Here is a 26,986-nt window from a genome sequence, read left to right as displayed (position 1 = left end):
CTGGTGATAAGAGTAAATTACATAGACTACCACTATGGCCTAGCAAACCTGCCAACAGTTATTTACCATAAATTTATCACTTACTCTGCCAGATCAAAATACCTTACAAGGTAAAACATTTAAAAAAATGCAAAAATATATTTCTTTCTGGATTAAAAGACAAGTGAGCCAATGTAATTAATGACACAAAGGACATCATATCTTAATTTCCAAGGTATTGACGGTAAGTAATGGTTGACATTCGTCTCAGTGGAAAACACGTACATCAGTTTGCACATTTGTCTGTCTGAAAACTTATTTTAAATAAAAATAAAAATGGTAATTACGTTGTTAGAAATAACTTGTTATCGCTTTGTAAATCTTGGTTCAAAAATATCTAGTTGAATAAATGTACTAAATATAAAATGTAGGTACAGAAAAATATTACGCAATAATTTAATACATACACATTTCCATACTAAAACAATTATTACGAGCAAGAATGTAGAGCCAAAACTCGAATATTATATGCTAGGGCTAAAGTTTTAATGCATCTGGGATGTTTATGGCTATTTTTTTTAAATATATTATATTTAAAAGTAAATAATTGTTTTATCTTGCTGACTCTGCAAATAATATTGGGGATTCCGATGGTTGGTAAACTGAAAAACTTAAATTATCAAAACAAATAAACATTAATAAATTCAATTAATAGTTCATAGAAAATAATTAATTACACAATCGTATTTAAAATAATGCATAACAATTAACAATAGACACACCGCCTGCTAATTACAAAATCTCTCCATAGAAATCATGATCGAAATTTTAAAATTAGAATTAGGCATAAAAAATAAAAAATCCAATAGGTTTTCTTAGACGAAAGGACACTGCCTCAATACCCAGTTGACCTGATTCCTAAATTTCAGGGTTCCATGATAAGTTACTCGCATCTCGGTACGGAGGCGGGCGGCAGTTCAGTGACTTGACAGCCGCCGAGCGGGGAAGACGTGTGTGTGATCAGTGACACAGTGTTACGTGCTGGATGATTATTTTACGGAGATTTTTGTGTTTGTGGACACGGATCTTTTAACGTTTGGATTGCATTTTGGATGGTGGTAAGTTTTTTGATATAATTTAACAATTGTTTATCGATTCCTATCAATATTTTTGACATATTTTGTGACATGTTTTGATTATTTCGTCTCGTATTTGTTGAACAACAAAGAACTGTGATTAACTGGTTTGTTTTTAATTGACACTTTAGTTTTGTGTATCACTACTTTATTTATAATCGACTTAAAATGTATGGGCATTTTACTATAACAATTTCTTGCGAGTAGAGCGGTAGAGTTTGTTTTTCTATGCGTTTTATTTTGAAATTCTTGAAGTTAAATTATATTATATTGCTTCTTTAATTTTCCAATGATATGTATTTGTATTTATTTGTATGTGTCGTATTATTTATATGTATTTTAATCTCAAGGTTACAAGGAGATTACTGAAATCGGTTCACGTCGTTTTGAATAATGTTTTGAATATTCGCGGAATTTTCTAAAAATAAGATTTGTTTTTTTTTTTTTTTTTTATTTCACACTAATAATACAACATTTGAAGTTTTTATTTAAATAACTATATAACATTTTAAATACACCAAAGATTGAACAATAATTGTGTGTATTAAAGTTCGATAAAGCATTATTGTAGAGGGTATTTTTATAAAATGAACACATTTGGCCTTGTTGTCGACTAAAGCGTAGTGCAATCGTGTTTTGCGTTTATTTAATGTTTAAAAATACATCAAATTAAATTACGTGTTTTATAAAACGAATAGTTTTGTGATTATTTCAAATTGTTAACTGACTAGAAAGTTTTAGAACGAAATTATAAAAGATAAAATATATTGTTGAACTGAATTTTATTTGGCCTGTATATATGTATGTATTTGTATTTGCTTTATATTGATAGAACATTAAAAATAATAATCAATCAGCGATATGCTTACGTTTTTATGGTTACACACTTTTTATTTTTAAGATTGCAAACAAAACATTGGCGACATAGTAAATAGTAAGAATAATATTTAGACTCTATTATATATGAATGTATTTAATATTTTTAAGTACAAAATGACATAGTAAATAACTATGTGTTGTAATAAATTTATAAATTGCAATGATTCTGTTAAAACCTCTTTTTAATGTAACTTCAAAGTATTTTGCCGACATTGACCGAACATTAGTTTTATTTTCACATTTACATTGTTTTTTTTATTTTTTCATTATGTCATTTGCATTGTTGTATACGTTTGTTTATTTAAAGCTGGTGTACGATTAGAAATTCATCAAAACATGATGAATTTGTTCATGAAATGTATTCATATTTAACGTAACTTCTATAGTTTAAGTTTCTATATAATTACTATTTTGCTATAGGTATATACAGTATATTACTTTACTTTAGGTATGTACATACTCTTTAGGTACTAACTAAATTAAGTCTATTTCAATTTTTGAATATTTTAGTGCTCTTGTTTCTAAAATTAACTTGTCTCAGATAAATAACACAAATAACTAGTTGTTTTATTATTGAATGCAAAATATTTAGAAACTAAATATACATACATGTATAAATTGTCAGAGTAATCTCTGAGAAGCATTAAAGAAAACCTCGTCATCCCAATGCTGAGCCTGCTTTACCATATACGAATTGGCGAATCACCATGTGACATATTTTCACCCGAAATATTAAAGTTTCACATAAACAAATAAACTATGATGCACAAATTGTTTGAACCCGCCATTTTATACCATGATTGACTTGTTGAAAGTTAATAGACAATATGATACATTAATTACTAATCAGTGCAGTTTAGTTAAGGATTTCAAATAAATGTGTTTAAAACTGGTATTTACCTTGGAAATAGTTTAAACAACTAATCGGTTGTTATGGCGTCAAAACTACAATAAAAATGCATCTGCTTGAAATCAAGTGCTCGTAACTGCATAGTAATAAAGGTGCCGCCTCTCCAGATAAGCAGTATCTAACGCATTTTGTATTAGGGTTGGCATTCTAACGGTATTTTAATATTTATCGTTTTAGAATTTAATTTGAAACAAATAATAAGCAAGTGTAGCTTATGACTTTATATCGATGTTAATCATCAACCATCGCAATACATTGTGTTATGTTAAAATGTGAGTGAGCCAGTGTAATTAAATTGATTACCGGTGGATTGATGGCTTGAAGAAAATATTGAAATTCGTAATATATCTCATGCCTGTTTACGGAGGAAACGAGGCTAATTTACTCATCTCTCTTCCTGTTATAGTCAAAAAAGCCTATTGTATTGGTGAATATATTTTAAAATTCGAAACATTATATTCTATAGCGGAAATACGTTTATAATCTGAAGTTATGTTTGGAAAAGTTCACTTAAATGTTAAGTAGGAGATATTGACTGTTTATCGAATAACATTATATTATCCTTATATAGTCAGACTTCTTGAATAATATTTATTTTTTAAACATCGTAAATTTCTTTATTAATGATAATGCGAGCGTGTTGTGGCTTTATGGAATTAACCATTCGCTGTTCTTGAGAAATGTAGAGAAAATCTCAAGTCATAATAACATCATAAAAACCAAAGTAATTTTATAATAACATAATGTATTGTTCTTTCGGGATTAAATGTTTAATTGGAGACGAGATATATAACTAAGAAACGAAACGTAAATTTTGTCATTCATTTTGATCAATTTTATTTTTAAAAAATATATATTTATTTATGTACGTGCAGCATTCTTTAAGTTATGCAGTATTATATAACTGCGTTTTGAATCTGTGTTCTGTTTAGTAGTTAAAAAATCTGTTTCGATATTCTTAATACGGCTCAGCAAACGCGATAGTGATTACAAGTGTGTTTTGACAGTTAACATGTTTATTCCAACCTTATTTTCTAATGCAGAAATCACGGAAAAGCCAAGTCCTAAGGGAAGATAACGAATGCACTTATCAGACAATGAATGGCCTTGCCCTTATCACGAGTCGAACAAACAACCTCTGTTGTACCGTTCTTATCTGACTATCTTGATATTATGCGCGATAGAACGAGACGTCGATATGTTGATGTGCTGCGTTTTAAAATAATCGTAGGTAATACTTCAGTGTACTAAAATAATTCACTGTGAAATATTTATAGTTAATTATATAACCATGTCTCAGTGGTATTTATTATTTTTTTTATAATTCAGTAAGGATTATAGTTAATTCGACAAAGTTTCAAAGCGAATGAATTATGCAGAGAACATAGATATAAAATGAAAGGGGAAAGCTTTTCCAACCGACTTATCTGTTTTACCGGTTCTTTTAAATTTGTTTTTGACTAGAGTTACAAAAATTCATATTTGCGTCAAAAGCAAAATAAATATTAATAAAGTAGGAATACACTTACTGAAAGATAGACTTACAGCTCAGAAGTAGTGTGGTATTGAATATGACAGACACATGAAACAAAGTGAGCTAATGCAACGTGTTATGACAAGTAAAATAGCAACGAAAATCGATCTTGTACGTCACAAAACAAGTCTGTCGCTGAAAGTTTTGATTACATTATAATATCTTGCTTCCTTCGTCCTTTTAATCCTAAGGCAGGCAAAGCCAGGGAAGAAAACAGTTGCAAGATTTTCAAACCAAAAAACCCGATATTTAAATATCTAACCGAGGACCTTTAGCTTTAAAACTCAGTCACAAGACCTGCTGTTAATATAAATTATGTTAATCGTAACTTGTTCGTCTATTTGTTAGCGATAATTTACAATAGATAAACACTCCGTTATATAATAGAGTTAAGATAACATTTACTTTCAATGCATTGTAATGCAAAACTTACATGTATATCTAATTCTTTATATCATAGAAGCGACTAGAAATATATATTTTTTTCCATAAGCAAAGACGTTTGGTATTATTGAATATTGCATTGCGTTAAAATAAAATAAATTCATCCACTTAATAATTTGGTACTTATTTTTGTACAATTTCAAATGAATTATTGCATCAATTTATTGTAACGTAATTTATTATAATAGATCAATTAATTCCTGTAAGCTAGATCTTGTTGTTCACGTCTTAAAAGTCAGAATTGCTTGCGTTTTGTTTTGTAGAGTCATCAATTAGCGATCGATTTCTTTGTTATAAGCGATGTATTCATAATCGTATAATGATGATTTGTCAAAATGTTACTTTCACTTGCTGCGATCATATATTTAATTGCACATTTAAGTGGGGTTGTACATCGCCTTCACAGACTTTAAAATGGAAATAATTCTATCTCCCCCCTGTATTATTACATTTGTATGTTGAGTTGTCTTGAGTCTGTATGTTGCTCTCTAACAGCCACAGAATCGAAAATTATGAAAACATATAATTATTGCATTTATTAATAGTTGCGTCATTTATAAATTAACAAAATAAGTATGTGTATAAGTTTAATGTAATTGATTTTCTAATACAATATTAAATATATACAAACTATTTTATATATACGTTATATATACGTTAATTAGAAGATATTTAATGTAATAAGAAATATGTAAGCTACTTACCTATACTGGATCTGCGAGTCTTTACTGGATAACTTTTTATTACCTCTGGTAACCCACACAAAATAGATAAACGTAAGCCATAAGTATTCGAGCTGACAAGCGATGTGAAAGCCACAGGTTCTATTCTGACCCATTGAACCCATCTGGTGTATTGTTGTTAGGAATGTCAGGACTCGAGTTTAGATCTTAGTTAAAGGAGAAAATATGCACTAATGTGCTTACTAATGTGAGTGAAAATATCTACCAAACAGACTTAAATCAATTTAACAATGTGACTAAAATGAAACTCATATTAAGAGTAATAATATGGCAACTTTTTTTTGTTAAAATATGTTAATTTTACTATTTCACACATTGATCATTATCTTTAAAAAACATGTGTAGTGAGTACAATTGATGAAATTAAACACGATAAATGTGAGGCGCTTCCGTGCGCATGCGCAGTGAAAGTGAAACGTCACAGTTATTACGTGGCAGACTGTCTAGTTGTTTTAACATTGATTTAAATATGTGATAGCGACCCTATAAAAAAACAAATGGCTATTTTGATGATATTTTACTTTTAATTGTATATTATTGTTAATTTATGTCGTTACGGATTTCTTTTCTTACTCTACATATTGTTATGTTTATTTTTAAATATTAATGAGAAACATATAAATTTCAGGTATCTCATTGAATTATGTAATAATTTATTCAATGTTTCATACAGTCTAAAGTAGTTCTCTGAAACGGAGATTTGGAATTCGTTAGAAATTTCGAGATAAAGAACAAAGTTTTTTAGGTGCTAACAACGACATAAGCGACAACATCGGCAATTTTTATATACCAGTCTAATTATTTATTTATTTAAGCAATTTAAATCAGACAGATCTACAAAGATAAAAAAAATACAATTACAATACTATTAACAACTAGAGTCTGTTATGTATTAGTAATATAAAACTCGTGTAAATGTCATCAATATTATACATATATAAATGTATACATACTAGGAGGTTATATATTTTATACACTTTGTATTAATTATACAAAAATGACGTAGTATTAGAAAGATGTAAGTTTGCTAGTTAAGATGATAGAGAAAGTTATGTCATGTTATCGTAATCTATGCTAATGTTTATGTAAATGACTCGAGTCGATACCAACACACGCTTAAACGGTTAAGTGAAAAATATTAGTTATACGGTTTTAATTTTTTGAAAGTTTTCGATCGACAGATTTAATAAATATTAGCATTATTCATTACTAATTTATTGTTATATATTCTAGTTTCTAAATGAATAAAAACTTTTTAGAACTTGTTTTCACATTATAATTCAACTTATAATTAGGTAATGGAATATAAATCATAACATGTTTAAGAGTTATTTAAAAAAATATATATTTATTATCTATTAATTTCGCTTTTACAATAAAGGTATATTTTAAACTTAATTATTTTTTCTTATCTGTGAAGTTTTATTAATTAACGTATTCAAATTAAATATACGTTTCGAGTAAACCTAAATAACATATAACAATTTTTGAAACAATGTATTTTCGAAGTATAACATAAACAGCAATTAATTTTTATTATATCAATTAACCGTATTCACAAAGAAATAGATCGATACTAACCTATTATTTTAAATTAAAAATAAGTCGGCACGCAAAGCAATAAGTATATCGTCAATCAAGGTCCCCGATAAATGAACTAGCGTGCAAAAACATGAAATAGTTCTTTTTATAAATACAAATAAATAAAACCCACGTAGTAAAATAAATAATTCGGACAGTCCTAATTCTAATCTAACGGCGTCAAGGTTCGCAAATTTTTCTCCAATATAGAATCCTTGACACAAATTATGCTATGATGCGCTGTAACGCTGTTACGCACTCGCGCGAAAAACTCACAGCCACAGATAATACACGATTGCGAGTGAGGCAATGTTGCTAGACCACTGTTATGTGTATTATGTTTTTAATTAAACAAAACAAAAAAATATTGATTAACCGATAAAATTTATGAAAACTAATGTTTCTTATTATTTGTATTAACATTAATTAAAATGTTAAAATGTTTTTTAACGATTAAGTCAGTTAAGTTATAGAAAAATAATTCAAAGACTATTTTAGTTAATAAAAAAAAAAACGAATTAAATACCCCTTCTTCAAGTTCTCTGTTTCACAGATATTTGATCTATTTTTAAACTATTTCTTAAATAATAGTAAGCAATACTTCTAACATTTAAAAGACCTAAAATAAAATATTAAAGATTATGTACAATTTTTATGTAGATAAATTCTCTCTTCTCAATATTCATTACTATTTAATGTAAATCACTTTTGTTAAAATGTAATCCAATCAATAATAACAATTTATTACATTACAAGATTAAGGTCATTCGTGAGATACTTTTTCAAGAGACAGTCATACCTCAGATTTAGATTATATTTGTACTTATGTAATTTTATTGTATTAAACGGCGCATCATTTTAAATTTCTTAAAGAAATAACCCGTTAAATATACACATAGGAACATAGCTTTCAACAAAAACAATTAATAACAAACCAAAAAGGTTATTCAATATTGTAAAGAAAACAATGAATAACGGTCTCACCCAAAGGGTTGGCTGACAAAATTAGAGACATGCCATAAAAAAACATCTTTATGTTGACTTTTTTATGGTACCTACTCGTAAAACTCACAATAAGTATTCGTTTGTTAACGAATGTCATGAACAATGCTTAAAACAAACTTTCTTTTTTTATTATGATTTGTATATAACTTATTACAATTTTAAAAAGCAGTCACAAGACTTCACATCTCGTAAATTACAAAGCCACTCCTTTTCTTTGTAAACATTATACGTGTATTATTTTTAATTTTATAAAGATGATGAAGCAAAAATAGAGAAGAATTCAAGCAATCTAATCTAAATATGAAAACACTAATGATATCAAAGTCGTCATCCATCGGCAGAATTCGGATGTACTCGAGTCAAAAATATTCAACAATCCAATTTAGCTCGGCCCCCTTCCTCCCTCGCACTTCTTCGCATCGTATCCAAAGGTGGGACCGATAGTACTATCTCTGAGGTCGCGATATGCTGGTCACCTCAGTTAACCTTGGCCTACTTTGATAGCACCCGCACCGCCCCTCTGATGTTGTATTGACTTCCTACTAGAGGCTCGCCAATACTATTAGTCTTATTTAGATTTGGCGCCAAAGTTGTTTCATAGAGCCACATGTTGAAAAATTTCTTAATGTGAATTTGCATATAACTCATTCAATACAGACGTTACATATTTAATAAAGATATTAGTTCGCATTTCAATAGTATTATAAATTTTATATTTGAATACTGAAATCTTAACACGGCGCTTACATATAAGTTACTTTTTTTCTTAATTACATAAAAGTTTAAAATATTTACACATTTGGATAATGTCTATCCTTTGTTACTTAGAATAGATATGTTTTTTTTATTTAATACTTTATTGAATGGAATGCATTGGTATATATATATTTTAATTTTGTTCCTCGCGTGTGTATTGTTCTTATAACGAGATCTGTCTTAATGAAAAAATAGTTTGGGACATCCACAGACCGTGACCGACTTTTTAATAATCCGCATATTAGTATTTGCTCCGTTATTTTGATATAAGTACCTACTTATTATAAATTTTGCGTGTAATTATTTGAAATAACGTCTCGTAAAACCGTATTAATTTGAATTTAGGACAACAACAAATGATGCCATTTATATATTCCGAACTTTATTCAATCGGGACGTTTGCAACACAAAATTATATTTTTATTTATTCCATTATCAGTTTTCGTAGTGGTAATATTTATTCATGATTATTCAAAATAATTTTAAACACTATTTTATAAACGAAATATTCGTTTTTTTTTTAAATTTTAATTATCTGTATTTTATCAAGAATTTATTTATCTGTATTTTATCAAGAATTCTTTAAAATTTGGTTAATATTATTTAAACAACGTAATATATTTTCAACGTCATATAAGTATTAATTATGAATCTATTTATAATAAAGAGTACGCAGACCAATCAATTAAATAATATATAGTTAACTTATAGCGGGAAAACTTCAAGTAATGCCCTCTTATTGCGTTACATACACCTGTGAGTTGTGACCTTATCCTACTAGTACACGTAAAGCAACCTTGATCTCTAGCTATTACTGAAAAATGCTGCATTTAAAACACCCAACTTATTGTCTTGCAGTACTACCTTCGAATATAATCGATTAACAACATTATCACGTGTGAATAGAGTTTGAATTCGTTTAATTATAATTTTCGTGGACCTTGACGACTGGCCTTGCCTCTATCTGGCGTCCGCTCTTTCCGCCTTCGCCGAATCAATTTGAACGTTATTATTTTTATTAACTCGTTTAAATATATCTACCATTATTATGTTTCGGCGCTACAAGTTTAGATTCATAAGTGTTATTGAATAACGAAATGTATATAAATATAGAGCGGGTTCTTCATTAAAATACACGTTTGACAAAATTAAATAGAAAAAGTTCTTAGCCGTTCTGCACTAGCATTTCATTTTAAACAGATTACGCTTTGTATATCTAGAAAAATGTCTGAATCTATGACCCACATACAAAAACTCATATAAACGTCGAGGGGCGTCGAAATTCGTGGACGAAACGATCGTGCGCACACACACGCGCTCGTAATCGACGAATGTGTGTCATGATCAGTGGGTTAAGTTCACAAATTGATCCGAGGGCCGCGTGCAGGTATCGGCCTGAAGGTCTCGCCGCGTAAGGCTACAGACACACAGGTTACTATTACCGTCTTGTTAATTATCTGTTTAATAATAGTGTTAACCTACACTTAGGGACTGCTGCGGATGTAGCGCCAAAACAACTCTGTAACTGAGCGTATTTTTCATCTTAAATTAATACGTGGTTTTGGAAGTTTATAAATTTTTTTTTTTTTTTAAATTAGCTTTTGTTATTATTTGCAAACGACTCTGAATTGACAGTTAGGCGTAAATAATAATTCACGTTAATCTCTAATTGATACTTGTAACACTAAAACTCAAACAGTTAAAATAGTACATATTTCATATTTTAATACCTAATAAAATATTATATTTTTTTGTTTCGTTTAAAGAAAGTTTTTCGCTTCTCTTTTTGAAAATAAATAAAAAATTCAACATCTACTGTCCTTCTTAAATAATATTTTATATGTATTTAAAATTTTCGAAGAACGCATTGAGATTTTATATAACTGTTGACTTGTATGTGTGCGTCATTCATTTTCTCATAATATGTTGCCTATCCCACTGACCTTTTTGCCTTTAACGTTAGCAATATAATATTATTTCTTTTATATGTTATAAGCAAAGTAACATATTTATTGCATAATATATTGACCGAACGTATGAACAAAATGTCATTGTAGTTTTGACTAAAAAAAAAATTAACCGAAGATTTTTAAAAATCTTTATGTAAAGAATTAAAAAAGGATTTTTATGTTAAGAAATTAATAGTATTGTACATATAATTCGTACTGAATAGACATCAATACAAATATAACAATATGTAAATTTACATTAAATTTAAATACAGACACAACCCATAAGGGACATAACTTTTCAAATCCCATAGTTGATGACGCGTTGATACAGCAGTTACAGTATCTAAGGCAATTACTCCACTTACCATTAAAATGCATATAACAGAACATAGGATCTAATTAAACTTTCTGTTATATATCGTATATCCAGCATGAATAAGTGTTATTTCATAAAATAAACATTAAACTAATAAATATGGTAATTAATAATAATATCTGCAACCTCGCTTAACGAGTAATTGCTTTCAGCGCCTTGTGGCTTCATTCTTGTTTTTGGTAGTCAAGTACGATTCATAAAAACGTTTTATTCAACTACTTACATATAAAAAGAAATATGGCTTTATACCGAAATAAAATTTATTTATTTTGAAATAAAATATAATTTTCGAATTACAATTATATTTGAAATCTGCATAAAGAGATAATGATTGTAGGTTAGTTGTTGGAAATCTACGAATTCTATTAAAAAAAACCTTTCTTTATCTTTAAAAAAAAAGATGAATGCGAATGCAATCGCTGCCTTAAAAAATAGACGACTAAAATATATATTTCAAATTACTTATTATGTCTATATTATTGCAGCCGGATCACGTCTGCTGGGTATTGTTAGTTTTCAATAAATAGTTCTGCTATAAAGCAGTAATATTACGAAGAAAAATTAATTTATATTTAGCTTCGTACGTTGTAAATGTTCGTACTTGGTCCAAATACTTTTATTATTTAATAATAATTCAAACAAGGTTTGTTTATTTACAGTTTAAATTATATTTTATAAACATCACGAGCTGACGTTTGTAAAGTAAATATTAGGCAACGATGTTTGTAACGAAAACAATATATTTTATAGTCTCAAAGAAAAATGTGACTGGATTAACTATTTGTATGTTTGGACTAAGCTTATTCGATTGACAATGATTCAACTCAACAGAAACAAACCTTTATTTATATTTAAACATATACAGGCGTCAAAAATGATATCTACGGCTTAAGTCAGAAAATTCAGCAATTTAAATTTGGAAGGGCAAAGGAATATTACTATAAGCTAAAGTTATTTTGTTAATTTATTGTTGAAGGATAACTCTTGATATAATTTCATAACGTTCTTCTTTATTCAAATTAAGCAAGGAATGTATAAGGAGATACAGTGATAAAAATTAAAGTTATCACCATGTTCCCGGTTTCAGAGTATTCTGCCGAGAGCGAGTTCAAATTGTTTTCTTTTTTTTTTATAATGTTGCCCACTTCAAAAACTGTAGCGAAAACATTACGAAGAATAATTCTGTTTTTGCATCGAATCAAATTCTTTTTTTAATTGTATGTAGTTACAAAATACTTTTAGAAACCACAATTTATTATTCTTAGTTTAGTTTAAAGTTGATTTTCTTTTAAGTAAAATTACAAATCATCACTAATGTCAAGAAAGCGATTCAGTTGCGTGACTCATATGACAAATATCAAACTGGGTCGTTGTGAAAAAGTACGTGTGCATTGTATTGAAATTGTCTATATGTGCACAAATTCAGCTAAAATCGCATTTCGCAATGCCCTGGTTCTGTTATTTTACATTGTCAGCCGTATGGAGGAATTTTTAGTTATTGAAATAATATTAATGCAAATAATAATAAAACCTTCTTCGTTTTAACGAAAATGTATAGATATTTGTCGATAGAATATGTTTGCTTTGACGCTCATTATTATTGGCAACAAATATTCTAAAACATTAAATGTTTGAATTTAGAACCTTCTATTTCTGGATTTATAAAATGATATCCGTACTCACACAATACTCTACATACATCAAAAGTAGGCATAGACTAAAATTCTTTTATATATATTTTTTTATTTTAATTAAAATTTCGATTGCGAACAAATATCTATTTAAACAGGAGTTTACTCGCAATTCATATCCACCCACACGATCCTTTATATTCGAGGAAATTCATTTCCACAGTAAAAGTTAAATTCGTTTTATATTCTAGGAAACAGTAATACGAGATGGTATACGCGTACATTATATGTTATTTTAAATTGTCTTAATATTGAATTTTATTATTAACTTAGTTTATTCACCTAATAACCATAATAAATATTTTGATAATCGTTACCAATATATTTTGGTATAATGTATTTTCATTGTGTACTATTAATTGTATGCCGTAGTTGAAGTGAAGGTCGCGCAGTGATGTTTGAGTAGGTATTTATATATGTATACATTATGTATTTGAGTAGATGGTTGATAAGATCGCAAAGTAATTAATTTTTTTAACAAAATTCAATATAAGTATTAGGTTGTAGTTTTTTTTAAATATATTATATTCATTATTTATTTGTTAAATTATACGAAAAATCAAACTCAGTTCCGCTGTTCATCGTAGAATATATACTACATAAATCATTTTTAAAGCTTAATTATAAAGTATTGTGTTTTGTGTTTTTCAAACGCAATATTTAAAACAGTTTTCTTTTGAAATCAATTTGACAACTGACAGACAATCGGCCTTATGGTAAGTGGTCACCGTTGTTAATAGACGACATGAAAAAATAATTTTCAGTGGCTTACTCATCGAATATTCACTCAAATTTAGGAATGTCGAATCTCTGCATTCAGTCCGTATGAGATTTTGAAACGAATATATGGCACATATATAAACTTATATAGTGTTGCGTAACGTGTAAATGCGTGTATATTCAAATCTAGATTCAATTCGTTTATATTTTCATATCGACTCCACTTCAGAGCGTTTTCTTAATCGTCTTTAGGTGAACAGCTCAACGCGTTCGGAATCCGGTAGTGACACAGACCTATTCAATCAGAGCGAGACGAAGATAGACGCTCGTCTGAGCGAGAGCAGGAAAGAGCTAACAAGGTTACGTTCTCAATGCCGGGCGCCATTACGCTACTACTCAACGCCAAACTAGAACCAATTACAATTTTATCTATATCGATTTAAACTCCAACATTTCGTTAATGAACCTGTTTCGATAATGATATGGATTTTTTTTTCATTATCTCTATACGTACTTGTTTATTTAAGGTCATTTTTTGCATTTTTCGAGCAATAATAGGTTTAATACGTAATGTGACCTAAAAAGATTTAATGCGTTTGTGTAAATTGTGTCAAAATTGTTTAGTACGTCTAGTCGGTGCCAGAAAAGAAGGTCATTATTAAAACGAAGGCCGTATGCGTATATTCTTTATCTCCGATAAACAAATTACGTATATCATCAATATAATTCGTAGGCTGAGATCTGTGACAGCCATTATAAATATTATCAAAGGTTATTTGCAATGTTATCTAGCTCACCATCTATTATATGTATTTTTTTTCTCAATAAAATAGCTTATGATTAAAGTTAATTGCGTTTTTGTAAAATAAACAATACTTATAGCAAGAAATTGCATAAATGGTATTTTTTTAAATATGAAAAATATATTCTGCACTTTTATAATTTACTATTTGAGGAGGTTTTATTACCGAAAATCCCATAGACGGCCGAAAGAGCCATATAAGGCCACAATGAGCCAACCTCACTAGCCGTTAAGGCCACGCGGCCTGACATAGACCCAGATATTGTGACATTGGCACTACATTCAAGCACTGAGGTCATTCGTTCATTTAAAAATAAACGAGTCTCTCCGCGCAGTTTCTGCATTTTGACAGTTATAACATGGAATTGCCATTTGAATTTAGAATTAAATACACTTTTTTAACGTTATATAAAAACTAAAATAATATCGTTATAAATTGCTTTTTCAAATAACTTATAAAAGTTAATATGTTGTGAAATATACGTAATAATATAATTATCGTTTGTACGTATGTAATTTAAAAATGATATCAATTGCGACACAACAGGATCCGAACCCGTACCTCTTCGGCAATCTCGGTCAAGGTCGTTTGTCATAACGCTGTGATCACTTGTCTTACGCATTCTTGATAATGTCTCTTTATTTCGAAGAGAAAATACAGACCAGCAGTCAACTGCCTTGAACGTTTTCCACGAGAAGGCGTGGGTTCATATTTTGCTCAGTCGTTATTATTCATGTATTTTTAAAATGACATACGTAAAAAGAATTTGCTTGTTATGATAAAGTTTAACGCATTAACCTATATCGTAATTAATTAGATCAATAATAAATTACACAGGCGTGCGGCGTGCGGCTTCCAAGGCACAACGGAAGGTCTGCAGAAAGGATAAGAATAAACGATGACGTCAGCGGCAGGTCACAATTTATTGACATTTTGATTATCACAAACAAATAGACGACCTTTGTAGATTACATCATTTTTAAAACTAAGAACAATAAAAACAAAATAGCTTATCTGTACTTTGACTTACCGTTATAAATTCGATATTTAAATTTAGTTTTTTTTTTTATTTAAGCGACCTAAGAAATCAAAATGGATGTTCTATATCAATACAAAAGTTACGAAAAATGATCTGATATTTTCCTTCGTTAAACTAATTTAGAAATTCATTAGTTGTATATATTTTTAATGATAAGTTTTTTTTTTAATACGGTCGAGGTTTAACTTATTTACATGCAAGGAGGATAAATTATACATTGTCCTTATAAATTTTAATAGTCCTTATGAAATGAAAATATTTATTTGTGTAAAATTTTGTCACAATGTTTCAATGTTTTCTGATAAGATTTTGATGATCAGTAATGTTGTATTGATCAAGGATTCATATTCGGTTTATTATTTTTTTATACTCTCGGAGTTTATTGAAAATAATAAAATTGAGTAAAAAAATATACTATTAAAATATAATTATATTAATTGTTCATTTAATATTAAAGAATAAAAATAAACTCAATATTTCATGAATTATTGCCGAGTGCCGTTTTTACATATAGGTACTACGCGCTACGAAATTCTACGCCGTAGTACGCCTACGGATGTATTCGGAGTACCTTTGCCAAGTTTGAATTGGGAAAAAATAAGTGTAGTATATATAGTATTCATACATATCATATTTTAAATAAAGGATACTAATAAGTTTTTCTGTCATAAATATATTTATTTAGACTTGTCTTATACAAGTTCGAATTTTTTCAATTGATAATTTTGTCCAAGTCTCGAATGTAATTATATGACGCACATGTCAGTACTTGTCATATATCAACCAATTTTATATTGTAATATACTTGTATGTGCTCAATTAAACAATATCACAAAATGTTTTTTCGTTAATAATATTTTTAATTGTAGATATGATATTTATGGTGTGATGTGTTATAAAATATATGACGAAGAAATTACTTGTACTTATTTTATTGATCGATACTATTAGAAATATTTTCGTTATAAATCTATTCAAATAAAAAATAAAAAAATATAATCCCGGGCCATCTCATAGGATTATAAAATAAAACCTCTCGAAATATCGTTGAAATTCAGACATCGCTTAACTAAATTAAGATTCTAAGAATTGCTAGTGAATATTTTGATGAATAATAAAATTCATATTATAGTGGGAGGCAGGTGGGGTGCGACGGGGGCTAAGTTCAAGTTGAGGGAGCTCGCTAGGCAACGCTACACGTGGCGAACTTGCCCTCTGACCTACTATGAATAAATATTAAATGTGAAAAACATTATTTATTACAAATATTTAACCGGAGAAATAAATGACCCGGGTATTCTATCTCTTTCTTACTTTAATTACAGGTATATAAACGTTTTTGGATATATTATTAGTTTACAGATTAACATATCGTCCTATACATACGAAAATACCTGCTTATGTCTAACATATTATTGTAAATTATATATGAAAATGACAGCACTTATTTTTGACAAAATGACGCTTTGCTTCGTTCTATCTGTAACTTGGAGTCGGATTGAATTTTGTATTCGATTTTCGTTGTATTGAAATAAACTAATAGTAGTGTTTTAGATGTACATAAAGAATAATAATTAAAACAATATAATGTTATACGAAAAAATACACGAAAAATATTATTTGTGAGAGTATTTTTATTTATTCGAAAATATTAATGAATAGGTATCATCGGAACGTGACAAGATTTATTTTCACGTTATTCCGTCAATTTCGTGTCACGTACTCTAATAACGAAATCCATTGTTTCTTTATCAATACACGCTGTCAATACGAAAATACTAAAATTACGATACATTTAGTCTATAGAACCTCTTTACTCGTGCTGGGCCATTCATAGCGGCTCGAAGGGTGTGGGGCCGCCCCCGGGCGCCACGTGTATCAATGGGGAGTAAAGCGTGCTACACAATGTAGACATTTGATATTAAAGTTAGTCTCTATCTGTCTTAACCTGAAATATCTATAAAAAGGTGTATGTGTATTAAATCGGAAAATAAGACTTGTATTAACAGGATTAGTGACATAAATAACAGTAGAAATAAAACATAGCAAGTCTGCACCTTTACTTACATTTGTCTTGAGCGTATAAGAGAAGACGCTAATGTATGTTTCAAATGTCCCTTTTCCTTGCACATCAATCATTCATGCCTGCTGTAGTGTCGTCATTTGATAAAAATCTTTAAATTTAAACAGCATGTTAACGCGCTATACTTGTATCTTCTCTTAAAAGTAGAATTACAAAGCTCATCCTGGTAATTGTTTATTTTTTATAATAAAACAAGAAACATAAATATCGATTTATATACATCGAAATCACGCTTCATTAATATTATATATACTTACTTTAGGATAATTATATAACTTAGACGACACTGATGGACTCAGTTACAAAAAACATTGAATAAAAATTAAAAATGACGTACTGCCGAAATTGTTCGTAGTACGTTCAGCGTGCGTGGCTACTACGCGATCGATAGCAGGCGGTCCTGTACGCGTGCCTACGCGTGTCAGCCCCCGGATGGTGCATGTTGGAATCGCTTTTATACAACTAAGGCTGTAATAAGGCATTTCATTTTAGATGTATCAACCATTAGTATTATACATGTATTTGTATTATTTACAAGTCGAATTAAATGAAAGAGTTTCTAACAGTCGTGTAGGTATGGGATAGAGCAGTTGAGATATACAGATATCCTATATGTAATCTCGTAGACTAATCATGGCCATTTTTTGTTTTTTGTAATGGTTTTCCGTTATCTCGTACCTTTATCTGACTTTAATTAAAAACATATTTTTGCTCTTATATAAAACTGCTAAATATTTATACCACACACGAACGGCTGCAACAAATCTTATAAGAACGTAAAATGAGATACTTCTATGATTTCAAATGGGGCTGAAATGAAAAAAAAAATGTAACGCTATTAATTTTGCAATGTATCAATTATGTGCTTGTGTTATTGATATTTCTATGAAAAATTTCTCTTTAAGGCTTGATCGAGGGAATTCAGGGATATATATGTACTCACTCATTACAAATAATAATCATACTAATCATTACTGTTATTAAACGGGATACTTACAATGTTTTATTTTTTATTTGACTGAGCTCGATATTTCGACATTATCTACAAATGTCTTGTTCACGAGACTGAAGTTTACGGGTAGATATTGACGGTATTAGATGATAATTTAAAATCTTATACATATAAAACCAAAATATTGTTCAGATATGTTCCTTCCTCCGAATTTTAATGACTATTCTGATAATCATCTTGTCGTATTCATCATTACATGTGGCAGACGATAATCCTTATATTATAAAACATAATTTGTTCGTTCATCGACACTAGTTCATTTACATAATCCTATTTGTTGTTATTTCTTCATAAATTATATTTATATATTTATATTTTTTTCATAACGATATAAATATTCCATAATCAAAAAATAATAAGCTAATTTAAATACGCGATTATTCATATACATATATCAAAGGGCGCTATTAATTATATTCGTTATTTACATATTTTCTCAACCAACAATTTTTATGTAACGGAACTAATAGATTTTTCTTACCATTCAAAGTAATTAACTTTTTATAAATAAACGGTAAAATGTGTATGTATCAGTTATATATACAGTGAATATTGTACACATAAAGTGTATAGTACAAGAAATATTATGTAATGAAATAAAATATATATTCAAATATAAAAATAAATTAGACTTCAGCAAGAATTTTTGAAATGCTTTTCGAATTTTATTAAGACAAGAATAACAAAATATTTTATATGCATAACCAACAACGCGGAAATCGAAATAAATAATATACTACGCTTCCTAATATTTATAATATAAAATATATCATTAATATAGATATAATGTGCAATGTATGTCTTATATATTTCTAATGAGTACTGCTCTACTTTAGTATTTTAAAAGAATGATGAAGAATGAAAAGATGTTTATGAACACATCGCCGGCAAAACTCCTTTGGAGCGGCGTGGACGAATAAGCTCCAACCATTTCCTGTATATACAAAAAAAGTAATTTAGAGCAATGTCATGATATGAATTAAAGCCTCTCAATAACAATTACAAAGACAATAAACGAGAGATATACAAAAAGACACAAAACTAGTTCCGATATGCTTTTAATTGTTCGACTTTCCCTCTCGACGAGTTGACGACGTGAGGCGTAAGAGTTACGCTATACTCGCTCATTTAAGATATTCCGATTAAGTATTAAATAAATAATGTATATGTTTTCATAATGTATTTAACTCGGATTATATTCGGTTTTAATGAAAGTGTTACTTTCGTCATCTTATTTAAATGTAAACATAATTTATATAGAGAAATGCAAATAATGCTTTTTTTTTTTATTTGTACTAGTAAAACCTACCTCCTCCTACTTCAATTCATTTAATGAATTTTCAAATTCATTAATAACGAGTTGATTTAATGGAAACATGTAAAACAATATGTCACTTTGGGTTCTAATGCAAACAATATTTTCCTTTACATAGAAATGATCATCTTTGAAATAAAATTAAACAGTACTCTTAGAGTTATAAGATTAGATGTCGAATTTAAATATAATCTATTTCTTCATTTATTCGAAATCTAAATTAGGAATTAATTTAATTAGAAAACAGCACAAAACCTGAAAGCGTAAGGAAATAGTTTCAGAGTTAATAGCCAATATACAGCCAGCAGTATTCGTTCCGGGAACATAAAACAGGATGCAGTTTTCGGGAAAACGTCGAGAAAATCATGAAACGGGTCACACAATGGCTAACAATAACTTTTACGAGCAGTAAAGGCGAACGCGTAAAAATATTTAGCTTCTTTTACTGCGGCGATTTCCTGATGGGCTTACTTTCGCGCCCTGCACCCGCCGGGCTTTTCACGTCTTCCCTGAGAAAACTGTAGCCATCCCGCTCGTTTGTACGACGCCATCTCGCTTCAAGGTCGACGACCGGGGCAGCGAGCGCGCGAAAGTACTTTCACTGCGCTGGCGCATGCAAGTCTCTAACGCTCGTTCGTTGCTTCGTACGCGTTTGCGTTCGTGTTGTATGGACTTTTGTATGGCAGACGCAGAATAACGCACCTCATATATAAATCGACTGTTCCAAAGACGATGTATTGACGCTGTTAGGAAGTTAAGCACTTAAACTGAATCTAGAAACGCCGTCTCGCTATTCAATTTGATCTTGTGATTTAGGAGCACGTGCAAATAACTTCAACTGAGAATCAATATTATTTCTCTTTCTTACTATTTTTTAATGATATAAACATTTTTCATATTAAACATTTATATACATACTTGTTTATATATTTGCGCAAAAGTACATACATAATAATAAAAATAAATCCTAAAAAGACTCCAAGAAGATAATAATAGCTATTCGTTAGTTATTCTTTCCTTTAAGTTTACTTTAGGTATTATTTTGTGTATTGGTCAAGTAAATTATTCTCAATAGATTCCTACCAATATTTGAATTATAAATTATGTTGAAAGCTGATGAATAAGTAAAATAATTATATAATGAGTAATTTAAACATAATTTAATACAAATTAAGGAATCAACTATTAAGAAAATTTCGAATACATCATAACGCGAGTAGAACATTAAATAACATTTGTGAAATCGGTGGAAAAATTACATAAGACAGTCATTTGAAATGAGAAAATAATTGGAAAACGTGTTAACTGCACTCTTGCTATTATCTAACAAGAATTGCATCATTCGTGTTATAATATTAATTATTGTTTGTGTCACAGAGTATATGCACGAGTGTGTATTTCGACAGACTTTGAAAGCGACTAAAATAATGACAACTCTTACATTCTCCTGAATACTGAACTAGTCAGATACAAACTTATTACTGACGACCTTCGTGGTCGAGTAGTGCGTACATCGGTTTTCATGGGTATGCTACTCCGAGGTCCTGGGCTCGATTCCCGGCCGAGTCTATGTAGAAAAAGTTCATTAGTTTTCTATGTTTTCTTCGGCCTGGGTGTTTGGTATCGTCGTTACTTCTGATTTTCCATTTACATTGTGAACAAAGTAATATCTGTGATGCTGATGCTGATGTACGAAATCATCATATAGGTATGACGGTTTATAAGCTTTCAAGGTTAAAAGTACATGCAAGGCTCTACGTTAATTTAAACACTAACTTTTAAAAATTACACATATCCTAATTTCTATGAAATCTTAAAAATATATTCTATATATCAGGTATTGAATATAAGTTGTTTAGTAATTTTTCATGATGATTGTAAAAACAAAACATATAATATACTTCCAGTCTCCCGTAAAATACTTCATCAGATTTTGTGAACTTGTCTTCCTGTAAATTATTGTCATTTATCTTGTCCGGTTAAATTAACAAATAAACTATATTAATATTATTTCTTACTATAATATCTAGTTGAAAACATAGTTAATATATTAATTAAATACAACATTAAATCAATTCAAATATGTTATTCCTTGTTCTCGCTCGCACTCTATTATAAGGTGATTAAGTTCAAAATAGCGTGATTACAAGTTTTAAAAGTGGACACAAATGTTTTTTTTGTTAAAAAAAATAAAAACAAATAATCACGATGTCGTGTGGTATATCAATCAGAGGTAGGAAGCGGGAGTGAAAGCCGGGTTCGTCGTCACGATGCGCACGCGCACCGAAACTTGAGCGCAATGCACATAGATTGCACTCCTAGATTAGACTAACAGACTATTCTATATAATTAATTTAAAATTGAAACTTCTTTATTTTGCCTGTAAGATTTTGTATTTTATTTATTATACTTATTTAAATGGTAACATTTTTGAAAATACATAGTGGTTCAAATTGGTATTTCCATAAGGGATCGGTAATTTCAAATTTAGTATATTCCAAGTTCAAAGTTACAGCTTCCAGCTTAAATCATAATCATCTTGAAATGTCAAATATAATGTCACAAGGTGTTCTATTTGTACTCATTAAAGGCCAAGTGGGCGGGAATAATCTGTCACTGTCAGACGTCACTTTGACATTTTCGTTTTGTTTTTTTTTTTGTTCGATGTTGATAATGAATGTGCAAAGGATAGTCTTCAACAACTTTTTGTTTTAATAATTATCAGTTTCTTCTCACTCAATAAATAAAGCAGTGAATAAATTAAACTATACGTTTAGTAAAATATTTATACGTAAATCCAAAATTTATAATCATAAACTATTATAATATCTATCATAATTTAGATATATTTAAATAAATATACATCTAAAATTGTTACTTGCTACCTTTAATTATTCGAAATAAGAAAATTTTAAGTAATAGTGAAAAGCTCAATAAATTTACTGATTTAGATAATATTACAAAATACAATATTAGGCTCATATTTGTTCATATAGGTAGCACAGTGTAGACACGACTTAAAAGCGAAACGCGTACAAGAAAATGGCGGTAGGTAATTGTCAACAGTAGCGCAATTACAACTGATATAATTCTGGCGGGCAATGCTCGTAATTGCAGCTTGCATAACTATCACTTCTCGTAATGCCTCTCTTACTTTTGTTTTGTGTAGTAAATGGACTTATGTTTAATTCATTATTCATTATAATTATAATTCAATCTTTATTCAGAATATCCACTCAACAACACAATAAGTAAAAACTATTTGTATCTTATTATACTTAATACTTATTCGGCTATAGGAATAATTGATTTGATAATGTCGTAAAAACAAATTAAATGTAAACAGAGGCCGTGAAATAAAGTTATTCAGGTTATAAGGATTCCATATCAGGCGCCGCTTCAAACGGATTCTTCGCCTACGCGGAGCACAAAGTTTCATAATTAATGACTCAGCCGCGACCTTCGCAAAAACGGTCGCAGGTGGGCCCCGGGTTCTAGTCCGGGTAATATATATTATTCGTGTCAGTAATACGGTATTGCTTGAGTTAAATATTCTTAAAAGCTATTGTTGTATTATTTACTATTATATAAAGACGAAAGCAGCTCTCTTAGTAAGTGTTTCTCGGCATTAAAAATGAATCAAGAAAAAGTAAAAAAAAAAGTATGTCATTATGTGTATATCTAAAGAAACTAGTTACAATATATATTCAATTGAAAAACTACTTATCAAAAATTCAACGCTCATTTTAATGAGAATACGTGGTATAAAAACGTCTAGCAAAAGTATTTTTATTTCAGCATAATTAATAGTAATATCAAAGGAATGAGCCAGCTTATACGGGCACGTGTCCGCCAGTAGCGCGTTCGAGTCCCGGCCGCGGCTATTTGCAGTAAATAGGTCAAGCGATCCCAACTTAGATGCAAGAACGAATACAAAAAGAGTAAAACGTGGAAGCTGGTGTTAACGTGCGGGCGAACTATGGTTTAACTAGACGGACGCGAACGTTGACTGTAGATTATACCTAAATAAGCGACAACACTCATGCATAGATGATGTTTAGCTATATATATTCTGTATTGCATAAGAGACTTTTTATTATTCCGCAGAAGTCGAATACAACTTAAGCAACGCTTAGATTAGAAATGTTCTTAATTGTACTTGTCGGTGAATATCAATCGCATATGCGTAGAGAATGCGCCTGCTTGCATATGTATGCCCATTGCTGATTTACTGGAAGGTGTACCTACTTACTTGTTGGAGAAGTTTCTCCTTCACCAAAGGCTGTATGTAACTTATATGTGGAGTTCAACCGATCAAGGTTTTGTTGCCGTAAAAGAATAGTGGGTGACATTGGTCGGCGAGTATATACATAATTTAAATAACATTATTGTACATTTATTATGTACATTACGGAAGTGTCTCCTTGTCGACTTGTTAGCCTTATACGAGCAACGCGTTTATTTTATTATTATATGTGTTTTTAACGCAGGACTATAATAATAAAGCATTTTTAATGCGAGCATTGTTTTTATGTTGTAAATTTTATGTCAAACTACTACTATATTATTACTATATTATTTAAGTTTATCCGAGCATATAGTGGGGACAGAAAACGTACAAATTTGATCAATCAAATTCAAGATGTACTAACCAAAGATTTTCGATAGAAGTGTTTGAGTAAGCACATTTAATTAAAAAAATGGAGCAATTTATCTTTAAAGCTATGTTGGATAGGCTCATATACCCGAACCAGAGATCAATGCTAAACTAACCGCTAGAGTTTCGCTGGGTAATGTTAAACTAATCCGGGGTTAGCGGTCCAGTGGCGCCGGGCCCGCAGTGCATCGGCCGCGTTGCGTAACACCGCTATTTATACCCACCCTCTGACTAACATCTCTACGGAACTGCGGGTGAAAGTTTGCATATTTTCGTTTCCTCGTTCCAGACAGATGATTAAAACTTTTGTTCAGTGATGAATTCCTCTTGACGCTACAAATCGATTCCTATATTTGAAGCGGACAAGCAGCCGCTTAATTTTTCACTCGTAAATTGTAACAGCTTTTTATTCAAGCGATAAGAGGTTCTAATTCTGCTGGAATAGTGTATTTTTGAAAAATAAACTAGACTAGGTTTTCTCAATTAGTAATCAACTGATGAGTTATACTCAAGCTATAAAATAATGAATTCAGTCATAAGAGTTAGAATGTGAAGTATTTATTTAATAATATCGAACTTGTACCGCGATAACAGCGACAATTCTTTTCCGAGACGTCGTAAAGGGGTACACCGAGCCCCTCGGCTTCGCCCAACAAGGAAGTGCGCCTACGCATTGTTCAAAACAATTGTTTTCCCATTTTCATGCGCGTTCCCGCTCGCGGCCGTCGCTCCCAGCTCCCGCTGATGACCGCCGGCGACCGTGCGTCGACCTTAGCCGCTGCCATCCAACTGCGCGTTATCGCATGTTTTCACGACATCGCGATTCCGAATTTCATTTTTTCCAACATCTATGTGTATATTTCAACGAATATAAAGTACAGCAATGTATGCGGGAGCGTAAACTATGCTTTAAATAAAGCAGATGCACGCCAACCTTTAAATATTTACTCGAAGAACTTGTCGATATATTCCTCAATTTAAACGCTTGATATTTTTATCGTTTCACAATATTTACACCGTTTGGATAGATTTTGATGCATTAGATGAAGCTATTTATATACCTTCGATTTGCAGACGACGGCCGTTGAGTGCGACGCCCCCTGGCGGCGGTCCAATCACCTACGTTTTGGGGGTAAAAACCAATACGTCTCTGAACATCGCTATTTGTGAAATGCGTTTCGTACGGTTTTAAGAATTTTGGAAATGTAAATAGATGTTACGGGTGGATAGAAATATAATATGGTTAATTATCTTAAGCTGGAAAAATCTTCGTAAGAAGCCTCATATATTTAGATTCATATATTTTAGTACACAGTCCATAAAAGTTAATGACGTCCAGAAATCCAATAAGGCGGCCAGCGTTGCCATACTATGTTAATGAAGAGGACAACTCAATAAAAAATAGTTTAAATGAAATAAAACAAAAAATACGATTATAATATTTATATAAACAATAACACTTAAAAACTATCTATTAAAGTAATTTACTTCTAAATTATTTTTTATCTGTTACAGATAAAAAAAGTTTTAAAGATTACGTTACAATGACGATTACAGTTGAAATTATTTAGTTTAATAACAAAATAAAGATATTTGTTTTATTACAATTAACAAGGTTAATTTTTTCTAATAATTCATCTAACGTATTATGTATATGATTTTGAAAAAAAAAATTGGCTGATAAAATTTTTTTCGTATGAAATATATTTACATAGATTTCCAATACATAGCATTCTTATATAATATATATTATTAAGATACAATATACACTATTAAGGATTCGCATAAATATTCAACTTCAAAATACAGTAAAGGAGCGAACTCCATCCACAATAAAAGCTAGTAAGTACAAGCTTACTCGTAACACGGAAATAATTAATATTTTTAATATTATACAATCACATCAAATTAAAAATAAATAAATTATTTCTCATGTTTACTTTATTCATAACATGTTTACAGATGTTAATTTCATACAAAAAAAAATACAGATAAAATAGAGTACAACTGTTTGTATTACTTGTGCCTTGAACACTAATAAAAAAAACTATTAGGTGTTTCTATGTTTACGTTTGTTTCTTTTTGTACACAATTAGTTCCTTATAATTCTATCGACATCGCTATCAATTTTAAATTCCATTACATGTATGAAAATAATGATTTACTTTTTAATTCATTGTCATTTTTTCAGTCTTGGTACAATTTATTGAGAACCTAAAAAATATTTTAATACACAGTTAAGTATTTTAGTTCTATATTAATGCTAATAATCAAACAAAATCAGCACAAGTATATTTTATTTACTCAGAATAAAATGGAACAGATAAAAAAGACATCGTAGCATAAACTAGCGAAAATAGACGCAAAGATT

General features: G+C 29.8%; 1 protein-coding gene across 2 annotated transcripts in view; it reads left to right on the top strand.

Annotated features, from left to right (window-relative positions):
• Positions 1-926: 926 nt before the first annotated feature.
• The window catches only part of LOC124535492 (ecdysone-induced protein 74EF), a 149,615-nt gene continuing 123,555 nt past the window's right edge, over positions 927-26,986 (top strand). For both annotated transcript variants that reach the window (XM_047111708.1, XM_047111701.1), the window contains exon 1: positions 927-1,097. The gene's annotated coding sequence lies outside the window, so the exon portion shown is untranslated. The remainder of the gene's footprint in view (positions 1,098-26,986) is intronic.

This window comes from Vanessa cardui, chromosome 2, assembly GCF_905220365.1.
Source record: "Vanessa cardui chromosome 2, ilVanCard2.1, whole genome shotgun sequence".
NCBI lineage: Eukaryota > Metazoa > Arthropoda > Insecta > Lepidoptera > Nymphalidae > Vanessa > Vanessa cardui.
Note: the sequence above shows the minus strand (reverse complement) of the source record. Positions and strands in the feature narration are given on the sequence as shown.